At 36.9% G+C, this 19,423-nt stretch overlaps 1 long non-coding RNA gene across 3 annotated transcripts in view; it reads left to right on the top strand.

The window, feature by feature from the left end:
- Window positions 1–12,610: 12,610 nt before the first annotated feature.
- The window catches only part of LOC136716928 (uncharacterized), a 37,771-nt gene continuing 30,958 nt past the window's right edge, over window positions 12,611–19,423 (top strand). For 2 of the 3 annotated variants that reach the window (XR_010805166.1, XR_010805168.1), the window contains exons 1-3: window positions 12,611–12,893; window positions 15,961–16,034; window positions 17,459–17,528. This is a non-coding gene — a long non-coding RNA (uncharacterized LOC136716928). Of the gene's footprint in view, window positions 12,894–15,960; window positions 16,035–17,458; window positions 17,529–17,661; window positions 18,467–19,423 lie in introns of those variants that run through there. The other variant, XR_010805167.1, reaches the window with a different exon arrangement.

The following is a 19,423-nucleotide window of genomic DNA, read 5'->3' as shown; positions in this document are numbered from 1 at the left end:
AATAAATTATGAATTATGAAGAAAAGAAGAGAAAATACAGGCAAGACTCCATTTCAAAAGTTAATTTGAGCTGTGCAAAATAGGAACATGGATTTCAAAGTTTAACCAAACCTAATTAAAGAATCCATTGTATAAAAATATGGGAAAAATAATGGGAACATAAAAAATTCAAAATAATGTCTCCAAATAGGAAAGCATCAAATCATTGCCCTGAATATTTATAATGGCACATCAAAAAACAGAGATGCGATTATCAGAAGAATGGAAGAAGTCTACAAAAACCTATATAGTACTGATGACATCAGTAAAGAAGAAGAAGTGGTCTCAATAAAAAAAGTGGAGTGTGTATATATATCATATATTAGAAGCAGTTACATTTTAGGCTTTTATTATTTAGCATTGTTGCAAGCTATTGATCAGTGTAACTGTATATCCGGCACTGCCCATGTCTGTATTAATTGTGCTATTAGCAGTCCTGCGTGGGGGGGACTGCGGCACCCTGACAGCCTTGTGTCATTCAACACAACGCAGGTGTGTATCGTCCTAATTAGCTACAGGTGGAGTATTTAACAGCCCCCTGGACCTCTGCGCCAGCAGTCAGCACCAGCAGCCTTCAATGCCTCCCTTCCGAAGGGCAGGGACTCTAGCTGTGGGACTCACAAGGGCCACACTTACAAAGTGCAGGGACTCTAACTGTGGGACTCCAGCAAGGAGAAGACTGCGAGGAGACGCCACACATCAACAACAGGCAGCCATCACTAGCTCTCCGATTCCAGTCCTGCTCTCTCCTTCCTCTTGGCATGTACCTGCATGCCATTGCCTCCCTAATCCCTCTAACCTCATTTCCCTGCCTCTTCCCTGCTCCTCCCTCCCCTCCATTCCCCTCTCTGGAGGCCTGTGGAACTGCCACTCAGCTTCCAACAAGGCCGACTTCATCTCCGCCTTCACCTCCCACCACTCTCTGGATTTCCTCGCTCTCACTGAGGTATGGATCTCCCCTGAGAACTCAATCACCCCTGTCACCCTATCCTCTCCGTTTGTCCTGTCCCATTCCCCCCGTCTTACTGGGCGGGGAGGAGGAACAGGGCTCCTGCTCTCCCCTTCTCTCCTCTTCTCTGTTCCTCCCTTTCTCTCCTCTATCACGACTAACAGCTTTGAACTCCATGCAGTGGAATTCACCTCTCCCTCTCACCTCTTCCTTCTAGTTCTCTACTATCCTTCCGGTACACTTACCTCATTCCTGGACAAACTCGACATTCTTTTCTCCTACCTCCCCTTGCTGTCTTCACCTACCATCCCCCTTGGAGACATCCACCTCTCCAACCCCTCACACTCTCCTCTGATCTCCTTTTTCACCCCCTCTTCCTCACCTTCTGCTGACCTCTCCATCTCAATCCCCTTGGAAACTACGACACTCTCTCCTTCATCTTCCGCTAAGAACCTAGGAGTCACCCTCGATCCTATGCTCTCCTACACTCAGGACATCACCACACTGACACGCATCTGCAGATTCTTCCTGAGCCACATACGCCAAATCCGTCCCTTCCTCACCAACTACTCGACTCAGCTGCTTGTCCAGTCACTGGTCCTCTCCCGCCTGGACTACTGCAACTCTCTCCTGGCCGGCCTGCCTGCAACTACTACCCGCCTGCTCCAGCTCATCCAGAACTGACCCTCACCTACCGCTGTCTCGACCACCCTGCACCAAGTTACCTTCAGTCCCTCATCTCTCCATACATCCACTCCAGACCACTGCGGTCTCCCGGTGCCAGAAGACTAACTCTGCCTCCTCTCCACTTTCCTTCCTCCAGAGCCGCTTCTTGTCATCCCTGCCCCCTAAGTGGTGGAACGACCTTCCCACTGAAGTCAAAACAACAGACTCCCTTAGCTCCTTCTAGTGATTACTCAAGACACATCTTTTCAAACTGTAATTTAGTCTTTCAATCTCCTGTAAGATTGCATTTATACAATGTTTTGTCATACTCTTGCCTTTGCATTACTAGCACTTGTATTGATTTTGATCTCCCCTATGCTTCCTTTCCCTTAGCTCTTAACTTTGACTTAACATCTTGTCTGCACTTATCAGCTTTTACAATCTAGGATGTAAGACCTTATATATTGTTTAGTGTATATCTTGTATACACTTGTGTAAATTCTAAATTTGTAAAATGTATTATGCCTTGAACTGCACTGTATTATTGCACTTTGTATTGCTCTTATATCTTGTAAGTAGCCCTGGACAAGGGTGTCTGCTAATAAATAAATAAATAAAATATAATATGATATTATATTTGAAGTGTATTGCTCAATGAGTCATTTTTATATATAATTGTAGTATAAGGAATGAGCATAACATTTAACTTACGTATTTTTTCTTTGAAATACAGAATCTATATTTGAGAGCTTCAGAATATTTACTTTCTGAATCAATCTTTTTTGTGAGTCACACTCATCAATAAGTCGGTGCTGATTAGTTGAGAGCAGTTAGTTTAGGAGACTGCAAATTAATGCCTAAATGAGTGTCCCCTGTGACATTATTCCTGTGTCTTTGCATTGTTTATTTATTGGTTATGGGAATAGAGTCTAAGGCTCTCATGTGGGAAATGACATTTAGTTTGGATTGCACGCAAAATGTCAGCTGTGTGCAGTGGGCTGTAATGGCTCACCATCGGATAGTCTAGGTGGGAGCACAGTGGGGTGGATGTGCCTGCCTGTACCCACACACATAGCACAAATAGCCATAGCTAAGAAATCTGCTTATTTTTATATTTGTATTGCCTTTGGAAAAACAATTTTCAGTGGCAGAAGGTTTTGAATCCACAAACCATTATCTCAGGTATGTCTCTGTTTCAATAAGTTTTGTAATCGTTTTCTGAATGCTCAATTTACATAATATGTTAATTATATGTACGAGTTTGGGAGGGTGTTCTTGGTGGGAAGCGCTGGTTAAAAAAATGCCTTCGTGTTTGTTTACAATCGCATGTTGCATTAATGTAAGAAATTGCCTTTAAAACTGAAAGTTATTCATGAGTATTTTCTGGTTAAAAACTAAGTCTAAGAAAGTATTGTGAACAGATCTGGTATTTTATATCTTGTTTAATAGGAAACTAAAACGATCTATTGTGATCGTTTGACATATATAATGAAAATACTGGTTTATTTAGAGGTTATTTCTATTCAAATTTCTGTGGAGATTAGTAGGATGTGAAACAGTAGACAACTATCAGATCTAGTTTTATTGGTTAAGGTATTTTAGTGGATGCAAAATATTACTTTAAAAGTGCTGAGTAGTATTGATTAGTCATGGCGCTCTGTGAATACAACTGGTACATAAGAGTTTGAATGGAAACTTAAGAATTTGATTTACATGTGTGTGTATAGTGAATTGTATATTGTTTCAAAGGGACTAATAGATATTTACTTTTTTATTTTGTTCTACTGTGGACATGCTACTGTGTTACTGTTATAATATACTACTAAATCTATATCCACTTTTTATATTACACACTGATCAGGATGCATAATCTGTACTGTGTCTCAGATAAAGAATGATCTTAAAATACTTGGAACTGGCCACCAGTAACTGCACAAAGTCCCCCCTTACACTTACATGCATTTATGTATTATTTGCAATAGACCATGTAAGGTATAAAATGCATTACGCCCTGCCTGAGTGATTTAAACCTGGACTGCTATTCCAGGATGCCTTATATCTCCCCTGATACCACCATCCCAGTCTCTGTGCTATATTATACAGTCTTCACTCAGAAATTAAGATCAAACAAGTGTATTGTGCTAGAACAAATGTTTCCACAGAATACATTTTAAATAGTATTTGTGAAATACAAAGATTTGAATGGATGATAAACCATTATAAAACAAGTTTTGGAAACCAATATCCATCACCATTTTGATAACAACTGTTTAGTTACAGTCTATTAAACTGTACTTTAACACAACATTCTGACAAGAGATTGAAAAGATTACAGTTGAATCAAGTGACGATGGAAGATGGATACTTGTGTCTGCAACTCCACTGATAGCTAGTTTATTAATCAATATTCATAAGACCAAATTAATGAACGAATTACCTTGTCTCAAATGAAAGGTTTAAATCAAACCAATACCAGAAAGACCCAACTAAGAAAAATCGAATCTTACATACCTAATACCAGGAATGGTGTAGTTAACCATTGCTTGAAATACTAGTAATATGATCAGATAACAAAGAGGGACTTTTAAAGTAAAGCTGTAAAAGAATGGCTATAGGCATTCCACACTCATTTAGTAGTATTTCAGTGTTTATCAGGAGAAACCCTTCAAAGTGTGCGTTTGTTTTGTCTTTTAACCCCTGTGTGGCTAATTATATACACTTGTATGTGCATTACAAACTGGGTTTGAGATAGCATAACATACAAAATAGTGTGTATTTATTTTAGTGGCAAATACAAAATCCAAGAGTTAATATTTTATATCAGCATATTAGATTTATTTATTTATTAGTGATTATTTCCATTTTGAGGTAGGCACTATTCAAAAGTAGTAGTAGTAATAATAATATTAAATCACTTTTCACAAGCTTTGTAAGTATTATGTTAAAATTAAATTGAGGAACCTTGTTTCAAATGTGAGATCCACACATATCAATGTACAATGTAGCTGTAGGGGAGCTGATGCAATTGCACTTTTAACACTTTCTCTGAATTGTCACATACCAAGTGAACCAGTTCCACTTTTGAATCATACAATTAAATTCTGCTGTGTATATAGTCTACTGATTGCTTTTATTTAAATAATAGTCAGCTTTTAACTGTCAGCAGGTGCCTTCCACATTTAAGCAAAGAAACAGCTTGAGTCCAGCAGTAACAATATCAGCCATTTTTTCAGACAGCCTTATCCAGGGTGACTTATGATTGTTACAATATATCACATTTTCTCATACAATTACCCATTGATACAGCTGGGTTTCTGCTGGAGCAATAGATGGAAAGCAGTTCTATAAATATAGTAAAATATATCGATTTAACAAATTGAAAATCTTTTTGGTAAGTGACTGAAAACAAAATTGAATCTTTGAAGCATGGAAAGATCATGTGGCAACAGAGTCATTCACATCAATGACAGATTACAAAGATCTACAACAGAGACATTTTTGTACAGTGTGGAGTGTGTGTCAGGTATTTAGTGAACAACAATACACTGTTGATAAGTCTATCAAATAAAGAAATACAAATACAAATTTTGCACAAAAGAATTAGGGAGAGGCAACTGCCGTGAAAACTTTGTTCTAGTCTTTGGTAGGGCCCTATGATGCGATGTGGAAAACGTCGACAGAATCACGGAATTTGGTAATAAAAATTGAATCAACTGTAAAACATGGAATATTGCAGAATTTTCCATAATTTGGCTGAAATTGATTAAAAAAATAAAATAAAAAAATCCCCTCTGAGGACGATTTAGGTGGTTTCACCCCAAAATTGGGGCATCAATTACAAAGTATTAATTTTCTGAGAAATTATTTGAAATAAAGACGTGTTTTTTTTTTAGCTGTGTAGCTGAGATTCTGCTGAAAAGAGCCATGTGCGGTTTGTTTACATTATGCACTTCCTGGTTTTAGAAATAGTGTGCAAAGCAGCACATGGAGCTGGAAGTGCCCAATGGAGAGGATATTACTGTGTGTCTCATGTGCCATGGAGATCTGCCTTTACTAGCCAATCCAAAAAACCCTGTCTCAGGCAGCTGGAATAGCTCAGCTGACAAGTGTCGGGTTACAGAGAGAGAGAGAGAAAGAGCGAGAGACACAGAGAGAAAGAGACAGAGAGAGACAGAGACTTATACAATTCAGCTCATAACTCAGATATTATAGATGCTACTGCTATATATGTGGTATCTTCAGATTCAGAACAGCTTTACCTATGCATGTATGCAAGTATTATATACTTATAATACAGTATATATTATATTATTATATTATATTATTACATATAAGTGGAAAATGTGTAATACATTTTAAAAAAGTAACAGAATTAGTTTTTTTGTTCCCAGCAATGGAAAACAGAAGCTGATCCAGTTTGAGCATCCACTCTGCCCAGATTTACCCCTGCCAGCCCCCCTGGGGTGCAACTGGACAAAACAAAGACTCACAGTGCACTGGATCACAGGCAGAACAGTCACACACCATTGCCAATTGCTCTGGACACAGCAGACCCTCAATATAGCCCTGCTGCTTTGAGCAGGAACTGTGAGCACTGTAAGGTCAGCAGAATATGTAACAAGACCCTCTGGCATGCCAGGCGCCCCTCTGCCACTTCCTGGAGAGCCCAGCTTTGCTCAGTGGCATGTCTGACTCACAAAGATGCTGACAATCATGTACTTCAATGGAGATGTCTGTGATAGATGGAAAACTTACAATGGACAGCCATAGTAGCTCATAAGGTAATTCCATAGGTTTTGCCTATTGCTGCATTACTGCCTAGATTCTTGCATGAATCTTTTGTTTTTTCATTTATAATGAAATACTTATGTGAAGCACTTTATTTTACAAAAAACAATTAATGCAACATTTTGTTTTTTTACATAAGTATAACTCTAGGTTTTGCATATTGCTTGCTGCATTGTTGACTAGATTCTTGCATTACTTTTTTCATTTATAATTAAACACTTAGTAGAACTCTGTATTAAAGCACTTGCCTTGATTAAAAAAATAGTGCAATGTTGTGTTGCATCATTACAAATGTATTGTTATATCTTATTAAATTGACGTTTTATTCATTCACATTATTACACTCTTTCTAATGATAAAATTAGCGTAAATCATAAAAAAGAATTCATAAAAATTAAAACGGAATAAACAGAATTTGGGAAAAAATAACATGGATTTCATAGGGCCCTATAAACTTTGGTCTGCTGTCTGCAGTTTCATTTTGTTATAAAGAGAGAAAGAAAAACTTAATTGCCCTTTATATGAGGGTATTCCCACTTTATACTCTTAGACTGAGTTTTACCTTATTAACCTCAATCACTGTGAAACAAGACAAAATCATTGGGAAGCATAAAAGGGCAGCCAGTGCTCTTTAAGGTGAACACCCACACTGCTTCTACACTGCTATCCATGAGTTATGCATTTTCATTTCCAGTCCTGCTCTGCTAATAATCCTGCTGGGCTCTGTGTAAGAAGTGGACCTTATACAGTATATCGCCTAAGAAGCAACTGCTAGGAGTGTTCTAGGAATTAGGTCATGCACACTGCCATCTGTCTTCGATAATACTGAGAATTGAGAAACATTATGGAGTATATCTGTATATTTATCTGTATTGTATACATCGTGGATGGAGTACAGTATACAAGTATACAGATTGTATTTATCTGTATTGTATATATCGTGGCTGGAGTGTATCTGATGTCTGAGGGGAGCCATCTCCCTCCTGAGTGAATGGAAAATTGATCCCGCAATAGTATTTTTACCAGTAACTAACCAATAATCTGCTCCCTGAACGTTAACCTTCAGGGCAGATTTCACAAGCCATGGCAGCACCTGCTAAAATGGATAAAGGGTCTAGGCTTCTAGGCTTTGCTCAGATGATTTCTATCCAGTGTCCATCACAAATTTGAAATTTACAGGAATCATGTTGTATCTCACCTATACGGTGGAGAACCAATGCAGCACAACAATGGTGTGTGTGTGTGTGGGGGGGGTGATATCCCTTGTTTAATAAATATTATTTTGATCAATATTATATTTAACAAGAAAGGAGAAAATAATATAATGAAACACTCCAGTCCATTAATTTCTTTACCACACATACAATTTCAGTCATTTGGAACATGCATGGTAATAAGTATAAGGGAAAACAGAATCTCAGTTGGTTTTTAACTGTATTGCCAACAGTTAAAAAGATTTAACCTGACACCCTGTCATACCTAACCTGACATCCCTCAATTTAAAGATTCAAGAAGAGTATTGCTGAATATTATTATACAATAATAATAATAATAATAATAATAATAATAATAATAATAATAATAATAATAATGAATACATGCATAAATAAAACTTCCCTACTCAACATTATGCAAGTTAAAGATTAGGCAGGCACATTATTAGTAAAATGTAAATCAAGAGGAGGTCTTAAACTGTCAGGAGTTTAACAACAGACTGACACATCGATATTCAGCACTGTGCTGTTGTAGAGAATGCAGAGGAAATACAGAACACTTTGATATACTGTTAAAAAGTGCTGATTTCAAATAAAGGGGGCTGAATTATATAATACATTTGTGCAAGCACATTTTGAATGCAATGTTAGTTTGTATTCACTGTAATATGATTACTATGCCAAAAATAAACAAACAAAAAACACTGCTGCTGCTAGACAAGCATTCAGCCACCACTCAAATCAAATCCCTGACATTCATCAAGAGATTAACAGGACATATTTAGCCTACAACATTGCAGAGATAGCATTTATGTGTTCAACAACATGAATATATATATATATATATATATATATATATATATATATATATATATATATATATATATACAGAATATATATATATACAGTTTCAAGATAATTAAGAAAATAAAAGACAGCTGAAAATGGAAGACTTAATGTTATCTTAGTAAAGAACAGCCATTCTATTCAAAGAGTTGGTGATTTTGGAATGAATTACCTCACCATGTTATGAAAACAAATTACTCTGGGTGTTTAAAATATCATAATGAGTTCAATAAACTGCTAGCAGTATGTTTTTGATGTTTTGTTAACAAATTATATTGCTTCAAAACAAAACATATACAGTGAGGGAAAAAAGTATTTGATCCCCTGCTGATTTTATACGTTTGCCCACTGACAAAGAAATGATCAGTCTATAATTTTAATGGTAGGTGTATTTTAACAGTGAGAGACAGAATAACAACAAAAAAATCCAGAAAAACGCATTTCAAAAAAGTTATGAATTGATTTGCATGTTAATGAGGGAAATAAGTATTTGACCCCTTCGATTTAGTACTTGGTGGCAAAACCCTTGTTGGCAATCACAGAGTTCAGACGTTTCTTGTAGTTGGCCACCAGGTTTGCACACATCTCAGGAGGGATTTTGTCCCACTCCTCTTTGCAGATCCTCTCCAAGTCATTAAGGTTTCGAGGCTGACGTTTGGCAACTCAAACCTTCAGCTCCCTCCACAGATTTTCTATGGGATTAAGGGCTGGAGACTGGCTAGGCCACTCCAGGACCTTAATGTGCTTCTTCTTGAGCCACTCCTTTGTTGCCTTGGCTGTGTGTTTTGGGTCATTGTCATGCTGGAATACCCATCCACGACCCATTTTCAATGCCCTGGCTGAGGGAAGGAGGTTCTCACCCAAGATTTGATGGTACATGGCCCCATCCATCGTCCCTTTGATGCGGTGCAGTTGTCCTGTCCCCTTAGCAGAAAAACACCCCCAAAGCATAATGTTTCCACCTCCATGTTTGACGGTGGAGATGGTGTTCTTGGGGTCATTCCTCCTCCTCCAAACACGGCGAGTTGAGTTGATGTCAAAGAGTTCGATTTTGGTCTCATCTGACCACAACACTTTCACCCAGTTCTCCTCTGAATCATTCAGATGTTCATTGGCAAACTTCAGACGGGCCTGTACATGTGCTTTCTTGAGCAGGGGGACCTTGTGGGCGCTGCAGGATTTCAGTGCTTCATGGCGTAGTGTGTTACCAATTGTTTTCTTGGTGACTATGGTCCCAGCTGCCTTAACAAGATCCTCCCGTGTAGTTCTGGGCTGATTCCTCACCGTTCTCATGATCATTGAAACTCCACGAGGTGAGATCTTGCATGGAGCCCCAGACCGAGGGAGACTGATAGTTATTTTGTGTTTCTTCCATTTGTGAATAATCGCACCAACTGTTGTCACCTTCTCACCTAGCTGTTTGGCGATGGTCTTGTAGCCCATTCCAGTCTTGTGTAGGTCTACAATCTTGTCCCTGACATCCTTGGACAGCAATTTGGTCTTGGCCATGGTGGAGAGTTTGGAATCTGATTGATTGATTGCTTCTGTGGACAGGTATCTTTTATGAAGGTAATGAGCTGAGATTAGGAGCACTCCCTTTAAGAGAGTGCTCCTAATCTCAGCTCGTTACCTGTATAAAAGACACCTGGGAGCCAGAAATCTTGCTGATTGATAGGGTATCAAATACTTACTTCCCTCATTAACATGCAAATCAATGTATAACTTTTTTGAAATGCGTTTTTCTGGATTTTTTTGTTGTTATTCTGTCTCTCACTGTTAAAGTACACCTACCATTAAAATTATAGACTGATCATTTCTTTGTCAGTGGGCAAACGTACAAAATCAGCAGGGGATCAAATACTTTTTTCCCTCACTGTATATATATATATATATATATATATACCATTTTAAAAGGAATGTCTTGCACAGAGAGGTTAAAACAACCAAGTCTCTTAAGTCTTGAACAGAGGAGACTACAAAATATGTTGAGTTAAGCATTAAAAATCCTGCACTTATTATGAATTTCCCCTCACAGGACCACTTCAAGGCCACCAGTGAACAAAGGACTACATATCAGATGTGGAAACTGAGAAAACTGAATCCCTGAGCTCCTTCAAGAAAATATGTGTTTGTACCTTTCACTAAGACCAGTTTTTGAGATCTGAAAGGTACCATTTCCATGATAGGAATGAAACACAGTTGCTTGCATTGACAAATTGTGTCATTTTTGATTCCTGACCCTTTAATTGAGGCCTCTCTGTTATTACCTTTCTGGGATGAGAATGTAAAAAGTTATATGGATCAATCTATATATCCCTTTAGAGAAAAGCAGGGGTTCCTCTAGCTGTAATTACTGGAGTTAGAAAGGACTGACTTACAGTGCTTTAAAGAGTAATTGATTGACATTTAAGGTTCCCCAAAGGTGCTTTTACAATTTATTTGTGTTAACTCCATAGTCTGGAGGATATTCTGGGCATGCAAAGGCAAACATAGCTTTCTTAAAGAGCAATGTGCAAATCGCATGTGTCAATGTTTTCACTCCAAATAAACACCCTAAAAATACAGAAACAAGCATTGCTTAGCAATATGACTTGTACTCTGTCAGATTTGGTTAAATCGTATGAATACATCAAACATAGGTTAGTGTTGTTTTACTGCTTATTTATTTATTAATGTATTGAACAATATTGAGGGAAATATTGTCTCAATTGTGACCTTGAATAGTACAAAGTACAGTCAAAATGTGTGCAATCCATGTGTTGATCTGCCAGCTCTTTGAATCTATTTGTTAATGCATTAATGCATTTTTGTTATCTAAGTTCATAACCAGGAATTCTCTTAATGGGACTCATGTATGCATTACCAAATTAACTTCAATGATTAATCAGAACAACTACATTTCAAAATGTATTTTTTGAAACTTGACTAAAGTTTCAAACAACATAAAAGTGCAGTAATTAAAAGCTTTTCCATATTGTGAGTGAGTCTTATTAAGAGCAAAGCTTAATTGCAAATCTAATTGTGTAATGTTAATTATAATTACAAATCAGTTGTGTAGGTTAAGCTCACCTATAATTACACTTGACACTTAGCACCAGACAAAATTTGTAATTTGATAGCAATTATACACTATAAAATCCATATAAATGATCAGCTATAGTTCAAGTATGCCTTCATATGCAATTATTTTTTTACTTCTGAATTTCATATTCGTATAAATATGTGATCCACGCCATACAAGAATAATGTTTCCTGAAAATCAGATATGTTAGCATACTTAGCTTCATGTTAGAAACAGCTTTAGTAAATATTATCTGATTGCATTTAACTAACTATGGACAGGGGAGATCTAGACCTGGATAAGAGACCAGTATTCCTCATTAATTATACTTGAGCTCAAGACTGAAATCTGAATTTGCTAATTAGAATCGTATATTAGTACGCGCAGTGCCCAGCGTAATCCCTTGCAGTTCCATGCTGTGTTTTATCCTGAGTAAACATAATGCTATATCATTCTTGTAGTTTATGCCATCATGTGTTAAGTGGAAAGACCCCTTGGCCAGACAAATATATAAAACTATTGAGACCCACTAGCTTCCTGATGATAACAGCATACGATTTCCATCTTGCTTACCTAACACTGGATGAATCTGCAGTTTTCAGGCTTGAGAGATGTACTCATACTGTATACATAAAGTATACAGTTAGAGTGTTCATGTACATATGGAGTATTTTTCTGTATCTATAGTGGCACTGTAGGTTTGTGACCACAGCGCTGGGCTCTTGAAATCGGTGGGGTCTAGGGATACGAGGCGCCTTTCTGTGAAACCAACAAAATTGATCAAGTAATCCATATTTTTCTTCACACAAATGCGTGGTTATGAAAATACACCTGTGTAGTGCATACTTGTGTTAGAACGTTGACCTCATCGTTTGTTGAGTTATGAATGAGCCGAGACAGATTGATCACAGTGAATTGTAGCAAAGTTATGCAATTTGCAATTTCCATTGAATTGCAACACAACTGTGTCTAGGAATTAACTGTTACATTAGACACAGGTCACCAGGACCAGGATTGAGAACCACTTTTCTAAGGTATATATAAGGTTGTTTCAGAGAACTTTTGAATCCTCAGCAATCCATGGACTTGCCCAGTGGTGGGGTCATGTCACACATTCAGTGACTTTACATTTGTTGTTTTCAGCACCACCTAGTGGATTGTGAAGCTACTTCATTGTATTCCTACAGGTCATGTGACTTTTCTTATAGGGCGTGTGACTTTTGTTTGACATGTGACTGTATATAGTTCAAAATGGTGGTTGGTCTCTATGGGTGACTCAGCCAGCTTTCTCCTGCTTATAACCACTTTGTGTCTTGGAGAGTTTTTGATTGTAAGTTTTGCCATTCTTTATGTTATAAGGTGCAAGCCTTCAAATGACATTTCTTATATTTATTCACAATGTGGTATATTGGAAGATTTATGGAAGATTTAGTAAACAACCTCAACCTCATTCCTGCTTCTGATCTTCTTTGAAGCCCTGTTTGATATCTGTTGATTTGTGTAGTGTCAAACATATTGGGGACAGAAAAGGTGGTGATGGTACTTATGTTGTCTGAAGTGAAATTACATACATACTAGTTATGCAGTGTGTGTTGGAAAGCCTGGTCAGGTCATGGGTGAAGTAAGAGCTAAGTGGCAGTCTTAGTTTTCAATGTCCTGTCATTTTTCATTTCCTTTTTCAACTCTTACTTTCACTCTACACAGTTTTTTGTCTTTAATATATGTATAGACATACATGTATACCTGACATGTTGGTTACTTTTATTAATAATTAATATAAAGATGAAAATACAGTTAATTTCACTATAATTGCTTAACACTGCACTTTGAAGAGAGTAATTGTAACGAGACCAGAAATATCACTTAAAATCTAACAAAAATTACATGTGTAGAGTCACCCAGGTCTATCTTAGTTTCAATAAGCATGCCTCGCCTTAGTTCACCAGTTCTCTTTACTAAAACTTTTCCTTAAATGACGGAAAGGATTACTGTGTTCATTATTTCGATTCCCCAATGTCTCCATCCTCCCAAAAAATCTAAAATCAAATACCTTCAGAACAAGTTGGAATAAGAACAACGATTTAAACATGAAAAAAAAGAAATCATCTTAATGGAGTGTTCCTGGCACACAAACTTAGTCACAGGCATAGGAAGTTATTCATGAAGCATAATGAGTGACGGTTATGCATTCTCCTTACTGTAATTCCAAGCCATTTATTTGCCAAATTGGGCATTTTAGACTAACCACACCTCTAGGTACACAAAAGCCTAGATAGACTAAGAGCAGCATCCATCATAAAAGTGTCTCAGCTCACATTACAGAAATGGCTTTGGTCTTATAAAATCAGTGCAGACGTAGCACTGAAGGCAGTTCATCACACATTATTGGCATGAGCTGATATTAATGGGTGGGCTAATGTTGGACACAACTATTTGAATAGTGAGTGCAATGAAGCCACTATGTTAAGCACTATGTCATACCACCTTTCAGCATCTCCTTCAGACACATCCATTAAGATTTATTCTGTAGCCCATTCTGATCTTTTATTTTACCTTAATGTTATTCACTGTAATGTGAAGAAGACTTATTTTGTGATATTATGCATATGTAGACCATGGTATGCTTGCATTTGATAAATTGTATAAATCGCTTTGGCTAAATAATTTACTAATACTGAAATAATTTGACAAGACACAAGCATTGTACAAAACCTGTCCTACAGCTTTAGCTTTCCAGCATTTTTCTTTGTCAGATCTTGTCATCTGTTGTCGAGATTGGGTTCAGATGGTTTGTCTCGGAGAAAACGATGTCTGAATGATGAAATAGAAAAACTTGATGCTTTTTCTAGTGTGGAGTATTAATTAATGCTAATTAACCCTATTACATACCCACCAATGTTTTGAGTCTCTGTTACTTTGTAGTATCTGCAATTATAATTTGTACATGTAAGTCAGTAAAGAACTACATTAAATAAAGATGTGTTGCAATTCAATTATTGTGTATCAGTGACAGATGGAGGTTTTCAGATAAAATTGTGTTTGTTAATATGTAAGCTAGTGATCATTTTGAACTAAGTGAACATGCATATTTATCCATTGATTGTGGCAGTCGAAAACTAGGGCACAATTGAAAACACTTCCTTGCCAACTATGCAACTATTTATGTAGTGTGCAACTAGGCTCTGTGTTGAGTACACAAAAATATAATAAAACCAAAACACAAATATTACATAAAACTGAATGTACCATTAAAAGTACAATGTGAATGAAACTTTAAATACCAAACATGCAAACATGTATTATACGTCTTAGGTTCTATTGTTCCTGCTGTTTTAATGCTAAATACTAAACCAATATAAAAATATTACTGTTCTTATTATTACCCCTTTGAAAGTTCAATAGAAACGTCTGGAACTATATAGAGCCTATATAGGTTTCCTGCTTCTATGAGGATGTAATGCACAGAAGACATTCAGTAGGAATATGCATCAGCATGGTTAAGGTCAGAGAGCTCTCCAAGGACTTTTCCTGTTTCGTGGTACCATGCCCTATGTGTTGGAGTTCATGATTCCATCTAACTTATCAAGGGCTCCTGGACTCATAGATGCAAAACAAAAAGAAATCAAAAACCAAAAATTGAACCCCCACCATATTTCACAGTTGGCATACGTGTTTTCTGAACATGTGCTTTGCCTTTTTTGCGCCAAACAAAACACTCATGCCAAAAGCTTACCTTTTGATTAATCTGACCAAAAGACATTGTTCCAATTTTCCTTTGAATGCAATCTGTCAAATTCCAGTTGCCTTTCTGTTTCATCCTACAAAGAAACTTCTTCCTGCATCTTGATTATGCAGGCAATGTTGAATAGTATAATTTGAGACTTTGTATCCTGAAGATGTTTGTCTTGGAGATATGGTTGCCTCCCAAACTCTATCAGTAGCCATTCATTTCTTAATAATGGAGACTACAGCAGAAAATGGTAGATTCAGCTTTTTGTGGATTCTCTTGTAGTCATCCCTCAACTTATGGAGGTCAATGACAATGTATCTGCAGTCTTTGGAGAGCTCTCTGACCTTAACCATGCTGATGCATGTTACTACTGAATGTCTTCTGTGCATTTCCTCCTTTTATACCCCAGGGAAATAGGAGACCTTTGAAGGCCTCTATATAGTTCCAGAAGTTTCCATTGAACCTTCAAGGGGCAGAATGTTGTTGTAGATTGTTTTTGTTGAATTTAAGGGATGCGAGTTAATTATTTATATATATGACAAATATGACTTTGCTCTGCACAATGCTAATAGGAGTACAATATAACATTTTTTGACTTTTTTCAGGACACATTATGCAATCCATAACTCCTTCTGTTACATGATGTTTTTTGTTCCTATTTATTTAGGAGTATGAATACATCTGGAGGACACTGTATATTATATAAAGGGGCAGCTGACCATCCAACTCATGAAAACAGCTGTAAGTAGCTAAGACATTTTTTTTTTTTTATAAAAGGATCCCTAAAAAGGAACAAATATTGGTTTGCATTCAGAGCCCCCCAAAATATTACACCTGTGAAACTAATGGGTCCAGTAGGTCTATAATGTTGACAGAACAAATATATTTGTACCCTATGTTACAGTCATGTAAGTGCCATACATTTTTTTTTTCCATTTTTGTTTGTTCATCGTAAAGCCAAATTTATTTGCCTCTGAAATTATTATGTATATTATATATGTATTGTGGTGGAGGGGGGGTGGGGGGTTCCTCATCCTTAATGCACTAGTTCATAGTGCTGCCACATACTGTTTTTTTCAGGACAATGGTTGTTGTACTGTGGAAAATAGAACATGTCGTACAGATGTTTATTTTTGACTGGGTCCCTTTAGTACTTTACAGAACATTATTACTGATCACAAGGTACATCATTCCCTATCAAAACATATTTACCAAGAGATGGCACTATGGAGCACAAATCGCTTTAAACGCTTGAATCGTATGAAATGGGTCAGAGGGTTCAGTGATTGAGAAGGCTTTACTTTTCTCATTTATAATTACTGATCTTCTGGTGGACCCAGAAAGAGATGGGAGAATGCAAGATCAAGACAAATGCTGGTGAAGATAGATATTTTGTAACCCTTACAAAATGAGCTTTTCGAGGATCATATTCAAAATAATAGAGAAAATAAATAGCCAATATGGCTCAGTCCAGCATAAAATTGAATCTGAAAATCTAGTGTGATGTTCAATCTAGCCCGTGCCTTAACAGACCCTATAAACCTCATACCCACACCACTATTTTTATCCTACGGAGTCTTTTTTTAAAGCGCATGTGCCTCGCAGCTAAGTGAATGATTGACCAGCCAGTCAGGGAAAGTGATTTTCAGCATTCCCATGCTGGTCAAACAGTCAATTAAGTTACTTCTACAAGGCATACCTGAAAGCTGTATTTTCAAGCTCAAGTAAATTACAATTGATATGCAGGTTCTATGCTTTGCAAGCCACACCAGACTAATGAAGAAAAAAAAATACCCCAACAAGTTTAATGTAACAAATTGAAATGTTCACATTGAGGGGAGGCATTCAGTTCATTTAGCATATTTGCTTTTTAGTACAAAGTCAACTCCACAATTCCACCAGCTGTTTCTTGAAGGCACCCAGAGAGTAATGTTAAATAATAAGATAGGGCACCACAGTCCTGATGCTCATTCCAATGCTGCGGGGAAAAAGAGGAAAAAGAGCAAGCCTGGGTAGCGAGACACCCGAGGGAAGGTTATTGCTACTATGATAAATAAGGGAGCTTATTAGGTTGTTCCAGATTCCCCCAACAATTTCTATAAAGAAGTGTTTCCTATTTTTTGTCTTAAACATACCTAATATTAATTCACACTTGTAACCTCCAGGCTTGGGGGATTACTGAGAATGAGGAAGTCCTTGGATGTAATTTATCTGACCCATTCAAGGATTTGAAAGGTTAGTTGAATGTGCTTCTATATTTAAGTGTTAAAGGAATTCGTTCTTCTTTAGGGTTTTAGCATGATGTTCAGAGGGTAAATGGAGCAGTGACTGATTCTTTGTCAAAGCTTTTTTCTCTTATTTCTTTCAGGCAGAGTGACATACAGTCTCATCCCTTACTGTGAAAAACTAAATTCCCTCATATAGTGTTGAGGAAAAGAAACAGGAGGAGACTCCAACCTTTACACCAGAGAGCCCCAGTCCACAGAATTGTATAAAGACTTGGAAACATTTAATAATGATCAATTAAGTGGGTGTTTTAGTGAATTGGGTAATTGACATATTATTTGGAATAAATACCTGAATGCCCAGCAGTCTATAAGGACCAAATTATGTTTAATTGGACAGCTGATTTGCTGAATTGATCAATAACTGAGAAATTTGATACCAGTCTTTAGAAACTGGTTATTCAGGGTTACCTAATGTATAGATCCAAATGGCTCTCCAGGACGAGGATACTTTCATTCCTGAACACTGTGAGGAATTTGTCCTTGCTTTTAAATTAAAATAAAGTAAAAATTGATAGTTATTAAAAGAACGTCCTGCATAATTAATGTGACACAGCTTAACAAATGCTAATGAAAAATGATAATCACTCATCATTTTGTGTTGATTTCCACCATATTTCATGTGTAAACCCTCAGATGTTAATGAATGTTTTACCCTAATTTGCCTCCCCTATAAAGTCAGACTATGTTTTTTCCTATTAACAATTCCTAATGTCATGGCAATGCCCCCTGGTAATACAGTATCAAATTAGCAAAGGATTGAATTTATGCTGTGCTTATAAGCAGTTTAGATGCCATTTTATTTCAGGGCCGTTGTATGCAAGTTTAAAGCCTACTGTACAATTAATATAATATACATTATGTATTTAAAAACCTGTTTAAGTGTCTGAATACAAGGCTGTGGAGCCTGTTAAGTTATCTTTTAATACTTAAGTATATCCATAAATATAAAACTACAGATGCCCACCCAACATACTAGGAACAATGCAGTACCATCATGATAGACTTCAATATAGTATTTTTTTTTCTTCTCAGTACTACTTCTAAAAGTGAAACATACATAAAAGAGTCAACATACTATTTTAAAAAGCTGACATTTGGGTGTTTAGAAAGATGCACTTTCAGCTTTCAGAGTCTGATTATTTTATTTATGCAACCCTGTGCATTAATCAGCTTCTGTAAATGGTTAGTGGCACTCAAGAAGCCTGATCTTAATTTAAGCATGAAGGCACAACAGGGGGTGAATGAATGTTTGATAATCACAACCCTAAAGGAGTTGTGCCAGACCATTTTTCTGTACTTTAAAAAATAAGTAAATACATTCCCAGCCGCAGTTAAATTGCCCTAGCTGTCAAACATCAGCCAGAACTCAATCAGCTGGAAGCTACAGTAGTGTACCTGATAAATCTACCAATAAAGGATGTGAAGGTTTTTCCAGTGTTTAATTTTTAATTGCTCTTTATGTAAGAGATGAGTGACGAACTTCTAGTTATAAATAGCCATGTGTCTGTAAAATAGTAGTGTAAGGTGCTTCAGCGGTCAATTGGTTCAATTGTGTTCTTGGTTTCTTGTCAATGGAATGAATAACACAAGGAATTCCAAAGGGCTGCCTTTTTCTTCTGTAGGAGCTTGTATTGATGTTTGCTGCTGATTAGGTCAACACCTTTGGAGAGGTCTTCACAAATAACACAAGTGGTTTGTTCAGCTCTCCATGATTGTACTGTAGTTGCCTTAGTCAGAAGTTCATTTAGAGCGTGCGATTATTGATTTACAAATGAAGCTACACCTCGTATTTTCAATTTAAGTTCCAGTATTTCTGTATGCGCATGTATACCAGTTTAATTA

Source organism: Amia ocellicauda, chromosome 21, assembly GCF_036373705.1.
Source record: "Amia ocellicauda isolate fAmiCal2 chromosome 21, fAmiCal2.hap1, whole genome shotgun sequence".
Lineage (NCBI taxonomy): Eukaryota > Metazoa > Chordata > Actinopteri > Amiiformes > Amiidae > Amia > Amia ocellicauda.
The sequence above is the reverse complement of the archived record's forward strand: the minus strand, read 5'-3'. Positions and strand labels throughout refer to the sequence as shown.